The following is a 23,036-nucleotide window of genomic DNA, read 5'->3' on the forward strand; positions in this document are numbered from 1 at the left end:
TTTTGAGGCCTTGTTGAGCCAGACGATGACGCAGGCTCAACACCTCCTGCCTTAGGGGTTATTGTGCTTTTGCCACTACCAACAGATGCAACAACATCCCCCACCATCGGGACCAGCAGGCAACACTCACCCACTTCTATGGCGTCTTCCACCAGACTTGCTCATTTTTGTGAAAATGTACCCAAAATACCACCAACTATATGGTACTGTAAAACAAGGTAGAAGGTGTATCTACTATTGGTGAGAATTTGAATCTCACTATAGATTTGAGGACACTGAACTATTGTCTCAGGCCCAGTAGAGATTACACCTCAATGTAACAGGCTGAAATTGGATGGTGTATGACAAGGTGGAGGGTGTCTATAGGATCGGTGAGAATTTGGATCTCACTAGAGATTTAAGGACGCTGAACTATTGTCTCAGGCACAGGAGAGATTACACCTCAATGTATCAGGCTGAAATTGGATGGTGTATGTCAAGGTGAAGGGTGTCTATAGGATTGGTGAGAATTTGAATCTCACTATAGATTTGAGGACGCAGAAGTCCTGTCTCAGGCCCAGTAGAGATTACACCTCAATGTAACAGGCTGAAATTGGATGGTGTATGACAAGGTGGAGGGTGTCTATAGGATTGGTGAGAATTTGGATCTCACTAGAGATCTGAGGGCACTGACAATGATGCTATCAGTCCAAGTATGGATGCAGGCAGCCTAAGAAGCAGGACTGCTGCACAGTGCACACACAAAAGGGTGGAAAAATTAACACTTGGTAACTGTGCAGAAAAGAGGAAGAAAAGTATTTTTGCTTTTAAAAAAGCAGTTTGCACAGCAGTGTGCAAACAGCAATGCAGCTATTAGGGAGCCTTATAAGGCAGCCTAATAACCAACAGAGCTGATGCACAAAAATAGAGCCTCCCCTGTCACTGCACACAAAGTGTTGTGTTGTAAGTGGTAATAGGTAACAGCAGAAGCAGTTTTTTTGTTCTTCTTCCCTGCCTAACGCTCTCCCTACAGAAACAGCAGCAGCTCTCCCTATGCTAAGATCGGCATAAGTAAGATGGCGGTCGGCGTTCACGCCCTTTTATAGCCCCTGTGATGCCACACAAAGCCAATCACTTGCATGCCCTTCACAAAGATGGTGGTGACCGATGCCTATGTCATCGCGTTGCCCACAGTGTGCGTCCTCCATCATTGGCTGAAAAAGGGCGCTGGAAGCATCTTTTGAAACGCGACTTTGGCGCTCTGGTCACTGACCTTGTGGCCGACCTCACGCTATGGTCGGGTTTCGTTTCATGAAACCCGACTTCAGCGAAAGTCGTCAACTTTTGAATATGACCGACCCGTTTCGCTCAACTCTAGTCATCAACACTCATTGCCATTTGTATGCCCCAAAAATAATTTTTCTGGACTAGTGTATATTTCTTAGTAGGCTGGGAATTAAATAATTGGCATCAACTATCTTGTTGCAACTTCTAGGCATAAAAAATAATTTTCCTTGATTAGTGTGTGTTTTTTGGCAGTCTGAGAAATAAATACGGTAATTGGCATTAACCATCTCGTTGGAATTTTTAGGAAGATCACAGAGTCTGCATTCCTAGCCAGGCCAATGAACTGTGGTGGTGACCTTCCTCCGGTGAGATCTCTGCTAGCACAGGGAGAAAAAGTCTCACACTGCAGAGGCGAGTTCATCGCAGTTCAAATTCACCGCCAGTGAAATTCTCCCGGTGAACTGCAGTGAACTTTTTCATCATTTAACTGCTTTGGAACTGCGGGTGTCTGACCGGCAGTAATGATTTTACCGCCGATCAGAAGCAGTATTTGCCGCGCTGTCATGTGCTCGGTGTTGGAACCCAAACAGTAACACGGACTTCCTAGTGAAATTCGTGTTTGGTGTCCATGGCTGAACAGTAGATGTTCGGTACGGACGTCAAACTCTACTGGTCGGGTTCGCCCATCTCTAGACAAGACGTTATGTATCCTTTGTAGGCCCGAGTACCACTGCATGAATGATGATGCCACAAGATGTTGAAAAGGATGGCTGAGATTGCCTCCAGTTCCTTTGCATTATCTTCACCAGAGGGCTATGGTTATCCAGCTTCCACTTCACTCCCTTGCAAATCAGCCAAGCAGTCTGAGCCCCAAGTCATGAAGCATTCTCTTTTTGCTTTTTGATGACTCTTCTGGCTGTGATTCCACGGCCCATCCACCTAGACCTGCACCAGAAGTGTCAGAGACAAAGTGCACTGATGTCCAAGCACTTGTTATGTTGTAGGATGAGTATGTGGGAGGGCTAGCGCACACAGTCAGTGCATCACTGCAGGACAGGTGATGATGAAACTCAGTTGCCAACTACAGCGTGTTTCTGCAGCAGGCAGACTGGAAAGGAGGGCAGGGTTGAGGAATTGGTGGAAGATGATGTGGAGGATCATGAGATCTTAGACCCTACAAGGAATGAAGGCCATTCTAGTGATGTGCATAGTTTGGAAGAAGAGTAGGTGACCATGCTGCCGAAGCAGCACATCAAGAGGGGGAGCGGGGTTAAAATGCACAGCGGGCGGCCCTTAACCAGTATGTCAGTTGTTACTGCCCATTGCGCCACTGAAATCAGCAAGCCAAAGACAGCTCAAAAGATCTCACTGGTGGGGCATTTCTTCAGGGAATGTGCTGCCAATAAATGACAGGTGGTTTGGGCTCTGTGCCATCAGACCCTGAATCGAGGCATTGATGTTCTGAACCTGAGCCCTGTCACGCTGCAGCACTGTAGGTAAATGCAGAGTAACGCAAACTCCACTAGATGGCAGCAGAGTGGAGAGAGGGCTAAAATCCTGCTCAGAGCAGACAAGCAGAACTGCCAGGTGGCAGCAGAATAGTCAGACAAGCCGTGTCGATACCAGAGAGCAGCATAGTACCAAGGGGAATACCAAACACAAAATCAGAGGAGCGCCAAAAGGTCAGTATTGGTCAGTAGCAGAAGTACAAGAAGGAAGAGACAGAATCAGGTCAGAGCCAAAGCAGAGTCGAGAACCGGGGAATCCAAACACACAGAGAAACACAGAGTCGGGACGGGTAGGAGGGGAGTGCACAGAAATGGGCAAAGTCAGCTAAATGCAGCAGGACAAATCAGGGTTTCACTAGAGCCAGCTACACGCGCCGAAGGCCGGAAATATAACTGGCGCTGCCTGCAGAAAATAGCAGACCCGACACCAGAACGAGGCAGAGAAAGTTAACAAAAAGAAAAGTAAAGGCTACAAAGCATTAGCCAGCTCACCGGCAGCCACAGGTGCTCGGAACTTTGTCCTGATCAGCGTCGAGTCGATAGAAGAAATGGGAAAGGTGTTCCAGCTCTTAAAATCAGAAATTTTCTTCATCTATTAAAAACATGAAAAAGGCAAAAAAATCAAATTGTTCAACAGCAATATGTATATATACTACCTTACAACCAATCAAATTGAGTAACAGTGTCACATGATCAAACAAAAAGGTCCTGCGGACTATGCACCTGTTTTCTTGACTATTGAAATCACCATATTACCTCGTGCGGTGGGGACTTGTAGGCTAAATGAATCACTATTGGACAACCCGGACAATGTAGGGAAATTGAGAGATAGCATCACACGATATTTCAACGAAAGCATCAATGAAGGTGTACTAACACCTAATATTTGGGAAGCTCATAAAGCCGTAATCAGGGGGAAACTTATTTCCATGGGCTCTTATGTAAAAAAAAATGAGGGAAAAAGAGATTCAATCCCTTCTTCATCAAATTAATACAGCGGAACATCTACATAAAACAAATAGGTCGAGTGAATCTTTTCAGGATCTTGCCACTCTTAGACATAAACTAAAAGATGTTTTAAATGAGAGATCAGCCAAGACTTTTATGTACAGTAGACATAGATTCTACATGCATGGCCTTCAGACAGTACTATAAAGCTTTATATAACTTAGAACCCCCCCAGAATCCATGAAGGACTGTGTGAGAGCGGCAGATAATATACAAGAATTCCTAGCTCCCCTTTCTCTCCCAACTATTCCCACTAGCGAATATGTTGCTCTAACTTCTCCAATCACATTTAATGACATCGAAGATGCATTGAGAGCTGTGCCTTACGGGAAAGCACCTGGTCCAGACAGCTTCCCAGCAGGTTATTATAAGAAATTCTCTGGGGTCCTCCTTCCAGACTTGGTCTCCCTCTTCATCTCCTTCCTTATGGGAACATCGCCGCCTCGACAAGCCCTAGAGGCTTATATTGCAATTATTCCAAACGAGGGGAAGGATGACAGTCTCTGTAGCAATTATAGACCCATTTCATTACTAAACAACGATATTAAACTGTGGGCAAAAATTTTAGCTTCTAGAATCAATGGGGTTTTGGGGAATCTGGTCCACCCTGACCAGGTGGGTTTTGTCCAGGGGAGAGAGGGGAAAGACAATGCTACTAACGTCCTACATGCCGTATCCTATGCTAAGATTAAGAAGAAGTTCCTTACAATCCTGTCAACAGATGCTGAAAAAGCGTTTGACAGAATTAGCTGGAACTATATGATATGTACACTCCGAAAATTTGCCTTTCCTCCCCCTTTATAAATGCCATTATGACACTTTATGCAGATCCTACGGCCAGGGTGGGAGTAAATGGAATTTTCTCAGATCCCTTTGAAATAAAAATGCCCTGTTCGTTTTAGTAATGGAAACCCTCATATAGAAAATCAGACAAGATGTTTTCATCAAAAGCTTTTTGATAGGCCAAACAGAAATTAAAACAGCAGCCTTTGTGGATGATCTTCTTCTTTTAACAGCAAACCCCAATATAGCATTCCCCAGGTTGGTAACCATATTCAATGAATTTGGAATAGTCTCTAACTTCAAAATTAATTTAAGTAAATCAGAAGCCATGAATATCTCTGCGCCAAATGAAGTCATTACAGCTCTTAAAAAAGACACCCAGTTTCAATGGGCTGCAGAGAAATTAAAATATCTAGGGATTTTCTTAACAACAGACCCCTCCACCCTCTTTAAATATAATTTCAAGCCCTGGTTGGAAAATATACTAGTTTTACTTAAAAAATACGACATGCCGTAAGCATCCTGGATGGGTCGAGTTAATATTGTCAAATCTTATATTCTCCCCAAAATATGTTATATCATGCAAATGGTCCCTATACCTCTCCCTTACTCTTTCTTCTGCTCACTCAAACAGCTTATTTCTCACTTCATTTGGAAAGGCAAAAAGGCTAGACTCCCTCTAAAATTACTTTTTATACCCAAAGGCTTTGGTGGCCTTGGCCTTCAGGATTTTAAAACATATTATCAGGCTATACATCTTGCAAGATGGATCACCTTGATTAAACAGAGATCTGACAGTTTTGGTATGAATGTAGAAATTGCCATGATGGGAAAAGATTCGGATTTATACCTATGGTCATCCATTATCCCCCCCCCCCGTCTTGGAAATGCAATGAAATAACCCTAACCACTCTTTCGATCAGACGCTAACTAATTTCGAACACCATACCTCACTGTTTTTTTTCTGGAGGATATCCCACTCAGAGTCCTCCCTTGGCTGACTTAAGGCCCCGTCACACATAGCGATCTCGCTAGCGAGATCGTTGCTGAGTCACAATTTTTGTGACACAACAGCGATCTCAGGAGCGAGATCGCTGTGTGTGACAGCGATCAGCGACCGGCCCCCCTGCCGGTATCGCTGATCGCTGCAGGAAAGGCCAGGATTTTTCTTTTGGGTCGCTGGTCTCCCGCTGGCCACCATGCATCGCTGCGTGTGACAGGCGGGAGACCAGCCATCTGCTGGTAACTAATGTACACATCGGGTATCCAAGGGATGTGCGTCCCTTAGATACCCGATGTGTACGTTAGTTACCAGCGCGCTGATGCAGGGAGCTGGTAACTAACGTACACATCGGGTATCTAGGGACGAATGATGTTGCATTTGCATTGTTAAGGAGCATGGCTTACTTAACCCCTTGGAGTAAGATACTTGCCATGCATCTTTTCACCTCTATCAAAGAGCACAGTCACAGCCACTAATTTGCATCACATCTATTGGTCTGCCTTTTATTGGTAAGTGATCCATTATATATACTGTACATGCCATAACTTTACATATATACTTATTTTATCCATGCATATTTTAGAGTGGGTTGTTTCTCTGTTTGGTTTTTATCATTGTTTATTTTCTTTAGTCCTATAGCGCAGGTCAATTTGTTTATTTTCGCTATTTTATGTAGTTTGGGCTGACACCGACCCCTATTTGACCTCAGCAGCTGAGGACGCAGTTCTCCTTTTTTGCCGGTAAGCGCTTGTGTGATTTTTTGCTCTTTTTGTATGCAGGAATCATTGAATCCATAAAATTTTTTGGAAGCTTTTTTTTAGAGTTTAATATGTCAGTGAAATGTAACAGGAACCACATTACATTGTATAGATGACTAATTGAATCCCTGACAAATTTTGGAAGGGTTTATATGTGTTTAATAACAGTGAAATGTAACAAGAAGCACGTTACAGTGTATGATTGAGTCCTTGAATCCATAACAACTTTTGGAAGGTTCTTTTAGAGTTTAATATACCATCAATATGTAACAAGAACTGAGTTACAGTGTATGGATGAATCATTGAATCCATAAACATTTTTTCAAGGCTTTGGGGGATTTTTTTATAAAACCGATATGTAACAGAAAGCCCATAATACTGTATAGATCAGTAATTTTCAATTTTTTTTTGAGTTATATAACCAAAATGTAACAGATAGCACATAAAGCTGTATGGATGAGTAATTGAATCCAGACAAATTTCTCACTTCTTCTTTGTGGTGTTATATATACCACTGAAATCTACCCAAGAACATGGATGAACAATATTACTGAAAACATTTTGAGCATTTTTTTGAAAGTTAGATACCACCTAAATGCACCCAAGAAGACGTAATACTCTGTAGATGAGCAATATAATATCAATAAATTTATGAACAATCTTTTGGAGGGTTATATACCTCCAAAATTTACCCAAGAACACGTAATACTGTGTGGATGAGCAATATAATACCGATACTTTTTAAAAATATATTTGGTGGGTTAGATACCACCAATATGCACCCATGAAGATGTAATACTCTATAGATGAGCAATATAATGCCAATACATTTTTTTTATCAATTATTGGGAGGTCTAGATGACATTGAAATGCACCCAAGAAGACATAATACACTATGGCTGAGCAATATACTGTATATACTTGTGTATAAACCGAGTTTTTCAGCACTTTTTTTGTGATGAAAACGCCGCCCTAGGTTCTGGGCTAGTTGGGCACCGCTAGCATTGACAGAACGGGTTTTCTAAGCTGTTGTCTGGCTGCGGTTAGGACTAATTATAATTACCTCGCTGCAGCGTGCCTGATAGCCAATCCACAGTGAAGCAGCCCATCCAGCGACCAAATATCCTAGGTGCAGTTCCCTGACTGACCTGAGGGTAAAGGGGGTGCCGGAGAGCTGCAAGTTCCAAAGCGGAACTAGAAAGTGGGATATACTGTACATAAATCCCTGCAGTTTGTGACATATTGTTAAAAGCAGTGGGATAACTAAAATAAAGGTACTGTCACACTTAGCGATGCACCAGTGATCCCGACCAGCGATATGACGCTGTCAGGATCGCTGGTGCATCGAAAAGTGGTCGCTAGTGAGCTGCCACACAGGCAGATCTCACCAGTGACATCGCTGGGGATGGGGGTCGCTACTTACCTGTCAGACGAGGCGATCCTGCGTCCTCCCGCCTGGCTCCACGCGTCGCTCGTCGTCACAGCAGGAAGCGCCGCAGGAAGCTGACGACGAGAAACGGTCCAGGACGTTCTTGCGCAATCAGCAATAAGCAGCGGGGGAGCGGGTTGTAGGTAAGTATCAGACACAGCGATATCGCTAGCAATATCGCTATAACGTCACAAGTTATAACGATATTGCTAGCAATATCGCTTAGTGTGACATGCCCTTAAGTCCCTGCGGGAAATTGATAGGTCAATAGCCTTGTTTGCTGTTTTTCATCACATTGTTGGCAGCGGCGTGATAACTAAAATAAGCCCCCCTGCACATGTGATAGCCGTGTGCTGGCCAAATTTTTCACCTGGCTTGTTGATTTTTTTTTTATGATGTTGATTTCTCTGCAATCATTAAAAGAATTCCTTTTCAACAAGTAAATGTGGGTACGGCTGATTTAACTCGTCTTTTGTACCCAGTTCAGCCAGCACCTCATCCTTGCCAATAGCTGTGTGCACATCCTTCTCTAATATTCAAGTTTTTCTTGTGGATTGCTGCACCAGCATCCAGATGACATCACATGTTTTTTCTTATGATAATACTGCTGCAAGCAATATACTCTCTAAAGTCACAGACCCGGGTAATTTTCTGAAGACTCTGGTTCATGAGTTTCGTACAAAAGAATACGAGAAGGAAAAACGCAAGTTCATGTCATATGACCTACATTCAATCACTCTTGCTGAATATTACAAGCAAAATCGGATTCCAAGAGGCCTAAAGACTTTTACAATCAGTGTCTACAACAAGCATGTTACATTAACATAAAGAATAAGAAGAAATATTGAACTAATCCATGTGTGAATAAATCCTTCTTTTGTACAGCAATGTCACATATGGCTTGCATATGAAACCAGGTGAGCATAAATGTAATAATAAGGTTACTACAGTTCATGTGTGACTTCTATGATTGTAGTCAGGCATTTGTAATGCAAATTTTTTTGGATATTATACATGCACTTGAAAATACAATGTAGAGTTATGTAACAAAAATTCCAACTAACATTTCACCACAATTTATAGCTTTTTTCACAAAAACTTTTTGAACTCTATAATTCCTGCAAGGGAATATCTGTTATGAGAGCAGACACTGTCAACGCCAGGTGGAGCCTGTTATGAGTCAATGAATTCCATTGTAGTGCCTTTCAATTTAAGAGAAAAGAATAGTTCAATTATTTGATCCCATAAACATGATGGAATTTGCACAATTGCCTTTTAACTTATTTAGATGTCAACCTAACCTCAAAAAGTATTTTAAAATATGAAAGCACATGGCTCTAGAAAAAAAACAGCTGTTGTTGTCCTTAAGTGCTCGCTCCAACTTGCGAGTAATCACACAAAAGCAAACCGATTAAAAATCAGATTGCATTTGTACCAAATTAATCCTATGCTCCTATTCTCAATGGCATTTTTGTTTCCTGCTCTGATCAGATCGCGATCAGGCAGGAAAAAAATTACAGCATGCTGTGATTACATGCCATATTCGGATTGCACGCACCCATAAAAATCTAAAGGTACTGTCACACTTAGCGATGCACCAGCGATCCCGACCAGCGATATGATGCGGTCAGAATCGCTGGTACATCGCTAAGTGGTGCTAGTGAGCTGCCACATAGGCAGGTCTCACTAGCGACATCGCTGGGGACGGGGGTTGCTACTTACCTGTCAGACGAGGCGATCCTGACGTCCTCCCGCCCGGCTCCACGTGTCGCTCGTCGTCACAGCAGGAAGCGCCGCAGGAAGCTGACGACGAGAAACGGTCCAGCCTGTTCTCGCGCGATCAGCGATAATCAGCAGGGGAGCGGGTTGTAGGTAAGTATCAGACACAGCGATATCACTAGCAATATCGCTATAACGTCACAAGTTATAGCGATATTGCTAGCGATTTCGCTTAGTGTGACAGTACCTTTAGGGTGTGTGGAGTGTGAAACATTGCCCTGCCCTTGGATCTCACCCAAGTGTAGTGCGATTCCCAATGACAGCGGAGGATATGGAGAATTTAATTCCTCCATCTCCTCCGAAGCTGTGCTGCTAGTTTCTCATGCGAGACGATAGAGCACAGAGTACTGACACTCAGATGTGATTCGCTAGTGTGACCCCAGCCTAAGTTATAAAATATACAGTACTTGCCATTATTTCCTTAACCCTTTCACTACCAAGGGTGGTTTGCACGTTAACTCCCGGGCCAATTTTTACAATTCTGACCACTGTACCTTTATGAGGTCATAACTCTGGAACGCTTCCATGGATCCCGGTGATTCTGACATTGTTTTCTCGTGACATATTGTACTTCATGTTAGTGGTAAAATTGTATTCAAATAACTTGCGTTTATTTGTGAAAAAAACGGAAATTTGGCGAAAATTTTGAAAATTTCGCAATTTTCCAACTTTGAATTTTTATGCCCTTAAATCACAGCGATACGGCACACAAAAAACTTAATAGATAACATTTCCCACATGTTTACTTTACATCAGCACAATTTTGGAACCAAAATTTTTTTTGTTTAGGAAGTTATAAGAGTTAAAATTGACCAGCGATTTCTCATTTTTGCAACACCATTTTATTTTTAGGGACCACTTCACATTTGAAGCCACTTTGAGGGGTCTATATGATAGAAAATACCCAAAAGTGACACCATTCTAAAAACTGCACCCCTTAAGGTGCTTAAAACCACATTCAAGAAGTTTATTAACCCTTTAGGTGCGTCACAGGAATTTTTTGAATATTAAAAAAAAAATGAACATTTAACTTTTTTTCACAAAAAAAATACTTCAGGTTCAATTTTCTTTATTTTACCAAGGGTAACAGGAGAAATTGGACTGCAAAAGTTATTGTGCAATTTGTCCTGAGTACGCTGATACCTGATATGTGGGGGGGAACCACTGTTTCGGCGCATGGCAGACCTCAGTAGGGAAGGAGCGCCGTTTGACTTTTTCAATGCAAAATTGGCTGGAATTCAGATCGGACGCCATGTCGCGTTTGGAGAGCCCCTGATGTACCTAAACAGTGGAAACCCCCCAAGAGACCCCATTTTGGAAACTAGACCCCCCAAGGAACTTATCTAGATATGTGGTGAGAACTTTGAACCCTCAAGGGCTTCACAGAAGTTTATAACGTACAGCAGTACAATTAAAAAATCATATTTTTTCCACAAAAATGATCTTTTCACCCTCAATTCTTATTTTTCCAAAAGTAACAGGACCCTAAAAGATATTGTGCAATTTATCCTGAGTACGCTGATACCCCACTTGTGGGTGTAAACCACTATTTGGGCGCATGGCAGAGCTCGGAAGGGAAGCAGCGCCATTTGACGTTTTTGGCTGGAATTGAGATCGGACACCATGTCGCGTTAGGAAAGCCCCTGATGTACCAAAACAGTAGAAACCCCCCACAAATGACACCATTTTGGAAACTAGACCCCCCAAGGAACTTATCTAGATGTGTGGTGAGCACTTTGAACCCCCCAGTGCTTCACTGAAGTTTATAACGTCCGGGCGTGAAAATAAAAAAATCGTATTTTTTCCACAAACATCATCTTTTAGTCCCCATTTTTTATTTTCCCAAGGGTAACAGGAGAAATTGGACCCCAAAAGTTGTTGTCCAATTTGTCCTGAGTACGCTGACACCCCATATGTGGGAGAAAACTACTGTATGGGGACACGTCGGGGCTCGGAAGGGAAGTAGTGACGTTTTGGAATGCAGACTTTGATGGAATGGTCTGTGGGTGTCATGTTGCCTTTGGAGAGCCCCTAATGTACCTAAACAGTGGAAACCCCCCACAAATGATCCCATTTTGGAAACTAGACCCCCTGAGGAACTTATCTAGATGTGTGGTGAGCACTTTGAACCCCCAAGGGCTTCACAGAAGTTTATAATGCCCAGGCATGAAAATAAAAAAATCGTATTTTTTCCACAAACATGATCAATTAGTCCCCAATTTTTTTATTTTCCCAAAGGTAACAGGAGAAATTGGACCCCAAAAGTTGTTGTCCAATTTGTCCTGAGTACGCTGATACCTCATATGTGGGAGAAAACTACTGTATGGGCACACATCAGGGCTCGGAAGGGAAGTAGTGACGTTTTGGAATGCAGACTTTAATGGCATGGTCTGCGGGTGTCATGTTGCTTTTGGAGTGCCCCTGATGTACCTAAACAGTGGAAACTCCCCACAAGTGACCCCATTTTGGAAACTAGACCCCCTAATGAACTTATCTAGATGTGTGGTGAGCACTTTGAACCCCCCAGTGCTTCACAGAAGTTTATAACGACTGGGCGTGAAAATAAAAATATCGTATTTTTTCAACAAACATCATCTTTTAGTCCCCATTTTTTTTTATTTTCCCAAGGTTAACAGGAGAAATTGGACCCCAAAAGTTGTTGTCCAATTTGTCCTGAGTACGCTGATACCTCATATGTGGGAGAAAACTACTGTATGGGCACACGTCGGGGTTCGGAAGGGAAGTAGTGACGTTTTGGAATGCAGACTTTGATGGATTGGTCTGCGGGTGTCATGTGCGTTTGGAGAGCCCCTGATGTACCTAAACTATTGAAACTCCCCACAAGTGACCCCATTTTGGAAACTAGACCCCCCACGGAGCTTATCTAGATGTGTGGAGAGCACTTTTAACCCCCAAGTGCTTCAAAGAAGTTTATAACGCCTGGGCGTGAAAATAAAAAAAACATTTTTTTCCGCAAAATTATATTTTTGCCCTCAATTTTTTATTTTCCTAAGGGTAACAGGAGAAATTGGACCCCAAAAGTTGTTTTGTAATTTGTCCTGAGTAGGCTGATACCCTACATGTGGGGGTAAAACACTGTTTGGGCGCATGGCAGAGCTTGGAAGGGAAGGAGCACCATTTGACTTTTTCAACGCAGAATTGGCTGGAATTGAGAAAAGACGCCATGTTGCCTTTGGAGAGCACCTGATGTGCCCAAACAGTGGAAACCCCCCAATTATAACTCCAACCCTAACCTCAACACACCCCTAACCCTAATCTGAGCCCTAGCCCTAACCCTAGCCCTAACCCTAGCCCTACCCTAACCCTAACCCTAGCGGGAAAATGGAAATAAATACATTTTCTTTTAGTTTTATTATTTTTCTCTAACTAAGGGGGTGATATCAGGGGGTTTGATTTACTATTTATGGCGGTTTTTATTTTTGGCAGCTGTCGCACGCTAAAAGACACTTTTTATTGTAAAAATATTTTTTGCATCACCACATATTGTGAGCTATAATTTTTCCGTATTTTGACCCACCGAGTCATGTGAGGTCTTATTTTTTGCGGGACGAGTTGACGTTTTTATTGGTACCATTTTCGGGCACGTGACATTTTTTGATCGCTTTTTATTCCGATTTTTGGGACGCAGAATGAACAAAAACCAGCGTTTCATGAATTTCTTTTGGGGGGTGCGTTTACACCGTTCCGCGTGCGGTAAAATTGATAAAGCGTTTTTATTCTTCGGGTCAGTACGGTTACAGCGATACCTCATTTAGGTCGTTTTTTTATGTTTTGTCGGTTTTTTGCAATGAAAACAATTTTATATAAAAAATAATTATTTTTGTATCGCTTTATTCTGCGAGCTATAACTTTTTAATTTTTTTGCGGATGATGCTGTATGGCAGCTCGTTTTTTGCGGGACAAGATGACGTTTTCAGCGGTACCATGGATATTTATATGCGTCTTTTTGATCGCGCGTTATTGCACTTTTTGTTCGGTGGTATTATAATAAATCATTATTTTTTTGCTTCGTTTTTTTATTTTTATTTTTTAAGGGGTTCGCTAAAGGGGTTAACTAATGGGACAGTTTTATAGGGCAGGTCATTACGGACGCGGCGATACCAAATATGTGTACTTTTATTGTTTTTGTTTTTTTTTATTTTTAAAAAATGGATTTATTGGGGAATATTTTTTTTTTTACTAATTTATTTAGCGATTTTTTTTAAATTATTTTTAATACTTTTTTTTTACTTTATTACCTTGTCCCAGGTGGGACATCACTGTCCTGTGACAGATCGCTGATCTGTCACATCACAGATCACTGTGACAGATCAGCGATCTGTCACAGGCACTGCTGCAGACTTCCTCATGCCTGCGCTTTGCAGGGGCAGTGAGGAAGTCAGCTCCCTGCAGGCCCCCATCGCCATCTTGGATCCGGGGGCCTGTAGGGAAAGAGCCCTCCGCAGCAGCGCTGCACATTGCGCTGCCGTGGGGGGCTCAGGGAAGCACGGAGGGAGCCCCCTCCCTGCCGATGCTTCCCTTTAACCCCCGGTACACCGCGATCGCGTTTGATCGTGGTGTGCAAGGGGTTAACGTGTCGGGGGCGGTCCGTGACCGCCCCGGACACATTGTGCCGGGTGTCAGCTATGATAATTAGCTGACACCCGGCCGCGATCAGCGGCGCTCACCACGTGGGCGCCGCTGATCGCTGGGACGTAATATTCCGTCCATGGTAGTTAGGTCCAGGGTCACATGGACGGAATATTATGTCCTTTGTAGGTAAGGGGTTAAGCGATTGGCTGCAGCAGTCAAGTGCTATCCATCTGTAAAGAAAGATTTGGAGTAGGAGGTTTAGCGCAAGATACCAAAGAAAGAGTAGGTGAGTACTGTTACTCTTATTATTATATAGTAATGTTGCTGTTTTGAAACATATTAATAAGGTGGTGTGCCTCTTTCAGAGACTGACTTTATGATCCACATCATCCAGTGTTATTATCTTCCACAAGCTTTGACTCTTTTCATTAATGCATTTTCTTACTATAAAGCCTTATTCAGACATCACTTATTTTTGGCATACATAAAAAACTGACTAATTATTTTGTTCAGTGATTTTAAACAGATTTTCGTCAATGTATCAGCTGTTTTTTGTTTAATTTTTTGCACGCGAGAAGTTTTCTCAAACTTCTATAAAACAATCATGAAAAATAGACAGCACACTGATACAGTCCGCTTTTTTCACGTGCAAATACACTTGCATTGACGAGTTTGATTCATGACTCGTATAAAAATTGGACGTATTCATGTTTTGGTGTGCTAAAAAACATGGACATGTGAACATCAATAAAAAATAATATGTTATAAGTTCTAGCCATGAAAAACTGACCACCAAATAAGCCTTAAAGAACACAGATTTTATCAATTAAAATTTTTACTATGTATTTTTTTTATCAACAGAAGCCTGGCACTGCTATGAACATGTGGAACTACAAAATAGTTGAGCAATTTACAGTATACTTCTTGGACTTACCAGTCGTCAAAATATTCAGATAATATGGCTCATTATATTTTTACCATGCTTTATTATATGACTTATTGGGAACATAATGATCATCTTTCTCAGTTGGATAAGCCCTCGCCTTCACACCCCAATATGTTTCTTCTTGAATAATTTGTAATTCTTGGACATTTGGTACACATCAAGTACTGTTCCAAAAATGCTCATTAATTTCTTGCCAGTGAGAAAAAGCATAACTTTTAATGGTTGTTTAGTCAAATGTTAATACATCTGCCTCTAGGAGGGACAGAGTGCTACCTACTGATGTCAAAGGCCTATGACCGGTATGTGGCTATTTATGCTCCACTACATTACACTTAGGCTACTTTCACACATCAGGTTTTCGGCGTCAGGCGCGATCCGGCGTCGTGCCGGAACGCCGGATCCGGCAAATGTTTCTTAAAACCGGATGTGATGGATCCGTTTTTTTGCCGGATCCGTCTTTTTCTGGACAGACAAAACCGGATCTGTCTCATCCGGTTCATCCGTTTTTCTATCCGTTTTTTCGACGGATTACGCCGGATCCGGTTTTTAAAATTGACCCTTGTGGCCTTCCGAACGGGATTGGCTACTAGAAAACTATATATAGCGTGTTCCTACAGCCCTTCTTTGACAGGTTGTAGAGGAGAAAGTGCAGGTTGGAGAGAAGAGCAAGTTACTGGCGAAGATGGATGTTGTCATTGGAAATATTTTGAAGAATTTGGCGGATTTTACAGCGGAGGCAAATCGTTTGAGGGTGATTGTTCTGGAGAAGGAGAGAGCGAGACAGCAGCGCATCAGGCATCGTAGACGACGTTTGTGGATCCACCCCATCACAGCCAAGAGAATGACGCGTGGGGTCTATTCTACACTATGCATGGACCTTCGACGAAACCCGGATAAATTTTTTGGATATGTTAGGATGAAAATGGAGAATTTTGATTACTTGGTGGAGCGCATTGCACACCTCATAAGAAAAGCGGACACCTATTGCCGCTTCTCTGTTTCACCCGCAGAGCGTCTGATGGTGACTTTAAGGTAAGCCACATTTATTGGATATGATCGCATCAGAGCACACTTTCACTGCAATCTTGTTGGTGGTAATTTGTATCTCCAAGTGTTATAGGTCAGTTTTGGTATGTAATGCTGTGATTTAAAACTAATTTATTGTTTTTTAATTCCCCACAGATTTCTTGCAACTGGAGAATCCCTTTCGTCACTGCATTTCCAGTACAGACTCGGGATTTCCACCATATCTGGAATTGTGAAGTACACATGCCGTGCACTGTGGGACTCCTTAGCTGAAGAGTTTTTACCAGAGCCCACAACAGAGAGGTGGATTGAAATTGCTGACAAGTTTCAACAGATATGTCAGTTTCCAAACTGCTTGGGCGCTGTGGACGGGAAACATATCCGCATTGTAAAGCCAGCTGGATCGGGATCGGAATATTTCAATTACAAGAAATATTTTTCAATTGTCCTCATGGCCATCGCTGACGCGGAATACAAATTTATTGCGGTTGATATTGGGGCCTATGGCCGCTCCAATGACTCTCAAGTTTTCAAACTGTCTGCCATGGGGTGTAAACTGTATGGAAACACCTTCCAGTTCCCACCACCTAGACCGCTGCCGCAAACATCTGGTCCACCTATGCCATTTGTCTGTGTAGGGGATGAAGCCTTCCAGCTGTCAGAACACCTTTTGAAACCGTACTCTAGCAGAGGATTGACAAGACCAAAACGCATTTTTAATTACCGCCTCACAAGAGCAAGAAGAATGGTTGAATGTACCTTTGGTATTCTGACAGCCAAATGGCGGGTCCTATTGACTGCGATCAACCTCAAGACAGAAACTGTGGACGAGGTGATCAAAGCGTGCGTGGTACTCCACAATTTTGTTATCTGCAAGGAACCCATTTCCATTGAGGACACCTCTGAAGAAACCACCTTGCAAGATTACCATGACATTACCACTAGAAGTTCTGTGACGGTTTCAGTAATGAGGTACAATTTTGCACTATACTTTATGTCACCTCAAGGCAGAGTACACTGGCAGGATGACAGAGTGTGAAAGATTTGTGCCCTAACCAAACTTGTGTACCTTCTGGACCAACAGTATATACCTTTGCCAACCAAAGTTGGCTATCTTGTCATGGTCTCTATTTTTAGCTTTAGGCCACAGGTGTGTACCTGGTTGTGTTTTATGCAAAGTATTTCACCTTTTAACAAAAGTTGTGTACATTGTTAGGAAATCACCAACAATAAACACAACTTTTTAGGTGAAATACTTTGCTTCAAACACAACCAGGAACACAACTGTGGCAAAAAGCTAAAATTTACCCACAGTTATATACCTAGTTTTGAATACCATTTCACCTTTTAAATACCCTGTATTTAACCTTTTTCGCCGCAGAAAGAAATGACAGACAACCAGTGTAAAATAATTTAACTTTTATTGAAAAATGTTTTTTTTAGTAAACTTTTTTAAAATTTTAATAAACTTGTTTAATAAAACTTTGAAACTATAAAACTGAAACCATAAAACTGGTCATTTTTATTTAAATACACACATTATAATTCTGTGTAGTGTGTGGTGGAAATACTGCTGTAGGGGCTGCGGGACACTTCGACACTGGGAGTGTGGAGAGAGGACTGGGATCATGGTGGGGAAGGAACAGTTAGAGGTAAAGGTGTGGAAAAAACTACAGAATGGGTGGACATGTGGGAAGCAGAAGAGGTGGTGGGTGGTGGAGTTGAGGGTTGGGCAGGGACTGTAGGAGCAGATGATGTTGATGGCAAGTTGTATGGGGAAGGAGTTTGGTACGGGGCAGGTTGCTGGAAGTGGGGAGATGTCTGGTACGGGGCAGGTTGCTGGAAGGGGGAAGGAGTTTGGTACGGGGCAGGTTGCTGGAAGTGGGGAGATGTCTGGTACGGGGCAGGTTGCTGGAAGTGGGGAGATGTCTGGTACGGGGCAGGTTGCTGGAAGTGGGGAGATGTCTGGTACTGGGGAGGTTGCTGGTACTGGGGAGTTTGCAGGTACTGTGGAGGTTGCTGGTACTGGTGAGGTTGCTGGTGCTGGGGAGGTTGCTGGTGCTGGGGAGGTTGCTGGTGCTGGGGAGGTGGATGGTGCTGGGGAGGTGGATGGTATGTAATAGGAGGGGGAGGATGGAAAGTGGCTGGAGGTGGATGGTATGTAATAGGAGGGGGAGGATGGAAAGTGGCTGGAGGGGGTGTAGATGTAATAGGAGGGGGAGGATGGAAAGTGGCTGGAGGGGGTGTAGATGTAATAGGAGGGGGAGGATGGAAAGTGGCTGGAGGGGGTGCAGGTGGAGGAACTACTGTGGTGGGAGGAGGAGGAGGTTGGGAGGTAACTTGCTGGAGAGCAGCGTGGCATGAATGCATTACATGCATCTGCTGGGCAGGAGAGTGCGTTTCCATGCGCTCCACAACAGACCTGAAAAAGGTGTGGTTTGGCGAAGATCTTGCTTCTGAATGCATGGTTTGCAGAAGTGTCTTCACCTCCAGAATGCTGGAGTTGATCTGCTGATAGCCTGCGGATATTTGCTCTGACAAGACTTTTAGACAGTTCTGGAAAGATGCATTCAGATGCAAGAACTCTGGCGCATAAGTCTTTTCCTGACCCCTCTGCCGCTGCCGCCCAGTACCCGCAGGTGTACTAGAGGTGGCAGGGGCAGAAGGGTGGGGTAAAGGGAAAGCGATCTCCTCACCAGCAGCTTCATGTAATGTAGGCGGCCACGATGCTCCTGTGCTGGTGGATGGGACAGATGGGTCGAATGTGTGGGAAGGCTGGGAAGGTGCAGATGTACCGGGGCGGTCGAAGTGTCCCTCGGTGCCGGTCTCCTCAGGGATCGCCTCAGAAGGGTCCAATCGTGCCGGCTCCCGAGTGCTGCTCACCGTGCTGTGGAATAAAGAGAAAAAAAAACAATTAAAATACTGACATGGTATGGCCCTGGCTGAAAAAAAAATTTACATATAACATTTTTTTTCACATGTGGTGTGTAATATTTACCTTCTGGTGACCATTGTTTCCCGGAGGAACGACAGGGCTTCTGCGTACTTGTACTTGCTCCTGCGTCCTCCAGATCCACTCGGGGCCCGCATCTCTTTATTGAACTCTTTCTTGAAACGATCTCTCACAGACCGCCACCGATTCACAATTCTGTTCCCTGAAACGAGAAAGGAGTGGTTAGTATACAACATCAGTGTTTCCCAAACTCCAGTCCTCATGGTCCCCAGGGGTCATGTTTTCATGATTTCCATAGTAAATAGAAATCCTGAACACATGATCCGTGGGGACCACGAGGACTGGAGTTCGGGAAACACTGGTTTACATCAAGCAATCGGTACTGTATATACTTACGCTCTTTAATCTGGGCCCGAGCTTCGAGGTCCTCCCAGCGGCCAACAAGGAGCGAACAGATTTCCTCCCAGAGTCGTCGGGTAACGATCAGGTCAGCGTGGCGGCGGTCAGCCATATTCCAGAGCGGCTCCCTTTCTCTGACGAGATCGATGAGGCGGTCCACATCAATCCCTCCATCCTCACCGTCAGAGTCGGGAGCACGCTGTGAAGGCTGTTAAAGAAAAAGACAAAAATAACATAATTAGCCTCCACAAAAGAAATGAAATAAAAAGTGCAAAAAAACAAAGCAAAAATATTTATACTTACACGCTGGTGACCGCTGCGTTGCTGTCGCCGACGACCCTGGGAGGCACTACGAGGACCTCTTGGCCAAGCACCAGATTGGGAAGACTAGAGAAGAAAACAAAAAATGTTATGTCTTTGGATGTAGGCATTTGTTTGCTGTGTGTGGCCTGCAGAACATTGTTTTCTATGTGTTGTGTGTAGTGTGATGTTGTGTTTCTGCGTTTGATGCAAAAAACTTACGAATTGTGAGCCCACTCCAGGTGTCTGTCCACCCCTTCCTTCTTCTTCTGGGAGCTCCTCTTCATCTTGTGATTCCTGTTTTGAAATAAAAGGCAATGAATAGACATATATTACAGAGAAGATGGATTTTGGAAATAAAAACTTACCGTCAAACGCTGCCGATGCGAGGGAGGGCTCCCAGAAGATGATGTGCTGTGGTGGCCACACTCCATGCCTGTGGGTGGTGTTCCAGCTGCTGCCATTGCTGCTGCTGCTGCATCTATTGGGCGGCTGTTGAATAAAGAGAAACAAAGGGCCAATGAATATCTTGATATTCAATAGCCCTAGTTTGGAGGAATGGGTTATTTGATAATTACCGTCTCTCATCTGCTGCTGGCCTCCCCTCCTCAGCATGTTCTATTTGCTGCTCCATTTGGGGTGGTGGTGGTGCGGATGGTGCTGCAGTGGTCTCCTGCCTTCTCCTGCGCCTGGTTGCTGTCTTGGGTGGCATGTTGGGTGTGGCTGTGGGTCCCACTGTCTTGCTTTTATATATGTCTTGTGGGCAGAGCTACTGAGCATGCTCAGACCAAAAAACCAGATCCGGTGCATTGCGTCGCTCATAGGCTTTCATTGTGTGAAAAAGCCGGACGCGCCGGATCCGGCGTGTCCGGCTTTTTCGACGGAGACAAAAAACGTTACAGTCACCGTTTTTTCCAGACGCCGGATCGCGACACATTGCCGGATCCGGCGAAAACCGGATGAAACGCATGGCCATCCGGCTCGATCCGGCGCAAATGCAAGTCAATGGGGGGAAAACGGATCCGGCATTGCATTTCGCCGGATCCGGTTTCTGTCAAAAGCGCCGGATCGCGCCTGACGGCGAAAACCTGATGTGTGAAAGAGGCCTAACATCATGCATACTGCCTTGTACATTAAGATGGCAACTAGTTCCTTTCTTGGAGGATTAATAAACGCTACTATACACACAGTTTTTACGTTGCAAATGCCTTTACAGTGGGGCAAAAAAGTATTTAGTCAGTCAGCAATAGTGCAAGTTCCACCACTTAAAAAGATGAGAGGCATCTGTAATTTACATCATAGGTAGACCTCAACTATGGGAGACAAACTGAGAAAAAAAATCCAGAAAATCACATTGTATGTTTTTTTTTTCATTTTATTTGCATATTATGGTGGAAAATAAGTATTTGGTCAGAAACAAAATTTCATCTCAATACTTTGTGATATATCCTTTGTTGGCAATGACAGAGGTCAAACGTTTTCTGTAAGTCTTCACAAGGTTGCCACACACTGTTGTTGGTATGTTGGCCCATTCCTCCATGCAGATCTCCTCTAGAGCAGTGATGTTTTTGGCTTTTCGATTGGCAACACGGACTTTCAACTCCCTCCAAAGGTTTTCTATAGTGTTGAGATCTGGAGACTGGCTAGGCCACTCCAGGACCTTGAAATGCTTCTTACGAAGCCACTCCTTCGTTGCCCTGGCGGTGTGCTTTGGATCATTGTCATGTTGAAAGACCCAGCCACGTTTCATCTTCAATGCCCTTGCTGATGGAAGGAGGTTTGCACTCAAAATCTCACGATACATGGCCCCATTCATTCTTTCATGTACCCGGATCAGTCGTCCTGGCCCCTGTGCAGAGAAACAGCCCCAAAGCATGATGTTTCCACCACCATGCTTTACAGTAGGTATGGTGTTTGATGGATGCAACTCAGTATTCTTTTTCCTCCAAACACGACAAGTTGTGTTTCTACCAAACAGTTCCAGTTTGGTTTCATCAGACCATAGGACATTCTCCCAAAACTCCTCTGGATCATCCAAATGCTCTCTAGCAAACTTCAGACGGGCCCGGACATGTACAGGCTTAAGCAGTGGGACACGTCTGGCACTGCAGGATCTGAGTCCATGGTGGCGTAGTGTGTTACTTATGGTAGGCCTTGTTACATTGGTCCCAGCTCTCTGCAGTTCATTCACTAGGTCCCCCCGCGTGGTTCTGGGATTTTTGCTCACCGTTCTTGTGATCATTCTGACCCCACAGGGTGGGATTTTGCGTGGAGCACCAGATCGAGGGAGATTATCAGTGGTCTTGTATGTCTTCCATTTTCTAATTATTGCTCCCACAGTTGATTTCTTCACTCCAAGCTGGTTGGCTATTGCAGATTCAGTCTTCCCAGCCTGGTGCAGGGCTACAATTTTGTTTCTGGTGTCCTTTGACAGCTCTTTGGTCTTCACCATAGTGGAGTTTGGAGTCAGACTGTTTGAGGGTGTGCACAGGTGTCTTTTTATACTGATAACAAGTTTAAACAGGTGCCATTACTACAGGTAATGAGTGGAGGAAAGAGGAGACTCTTAAAGAAGAAGTTACAGGTCTGTGAGAGCCAGAAATCTTGATTGCTTGTTTCTGACCAAATACTTATTTTCCACCATAATATGCAAATAAAATGAAAAAAAAACAGACAATGTGATTTTCTGGATTTTTTTTTAGTCAGTTTGTCTCCCATAGTTGAGGTCTACCTATGATGTAAATTACAGACGCCTCTCATCTTTTTAAGTGGTGGAACTTGCACTATTGCTGACTGACTAAATACTTTTTTTCCCCACTGTATGTGGTCCTAATGAAATAAATATTTTTTTTTGTGAGGTTCCTTCAGTCCTAGAGCTGGCCTGTGCAGATACATCAATTAATAAGACTGTTATCTCCATGTTTGTTTGTTTTTTGGTGGTGATGGGTCCATTTTTTCTTATCCTTATTACATATGGTTACATCATTTCCAGCATACTCAAAATAAGCACATCTGTAGGACAGAGGAAAGCCTTCTCAATCTGTGCTTCACATATTACAGTTGTATCCCTCTTTTATGGAGCCATCATTTTCATTTACATGAGACCTGGATCGATTCATGTAGCGAACCAAGATACAATGGCCACCTTGTTCTACAGTGTTATAGCCTCAATGCTGAATCCTTTAATATACACTTTGAGGAACAAGGATGTAATGGGAGCATTTATGGACATCACAAGGAAATCGATGGTGACAGACAAAGCATATAGACTTTAACCATACTAAT

General features: G+C 43.5%; 1 long non-coding RNA gene and 1 pseudogene across 1 annotated transcript in view; one reads left to right on the forward strand and one right to left on the reverse strand.

Annotated features, from left to right (window-relative positions):
- LOC141083956 (uncharacterized) overlaps nucleotides 1–23,036 on the reverse strand; it is an 80,178-nt gene that overhangs the window by 18,499 nt on the left and 38,643 nt on the right. The window contains exon 2 of the long non-coding RNA XR_012230868.1: nucleotides 3,267–3,366. This is a non-coding gene — a long non-coding RNA (uncharacterized lncRNA). The remainder of the gene's footprint in view (nucleotides 1–3,266; nucleotides 3,367–23,036) is intronic.
- Nucleotides 3,963–23,026, forward strand: LOC141084011 (putative olfactory receptor 2B8; annotated as a pseudogene).

The sequence above is a fragment of the Dendrobates tinctorius genome, unplaced genomic scaffold (assembly GCF_039654945.1).
Source record: "Dendrobates tinctorius isolate UK_male_01 unplaced genomic scaffold, ASM3965494v1 ptg000022l, whole genome shotgun sequence".
In the NCBI taxonomy this organism is placed as follows: Eukaryota; Metazoa; Chordata; class Amphibia; order Anura; family Dendrobatidae; genus Dendrobates; species Dendrobates tinctorius.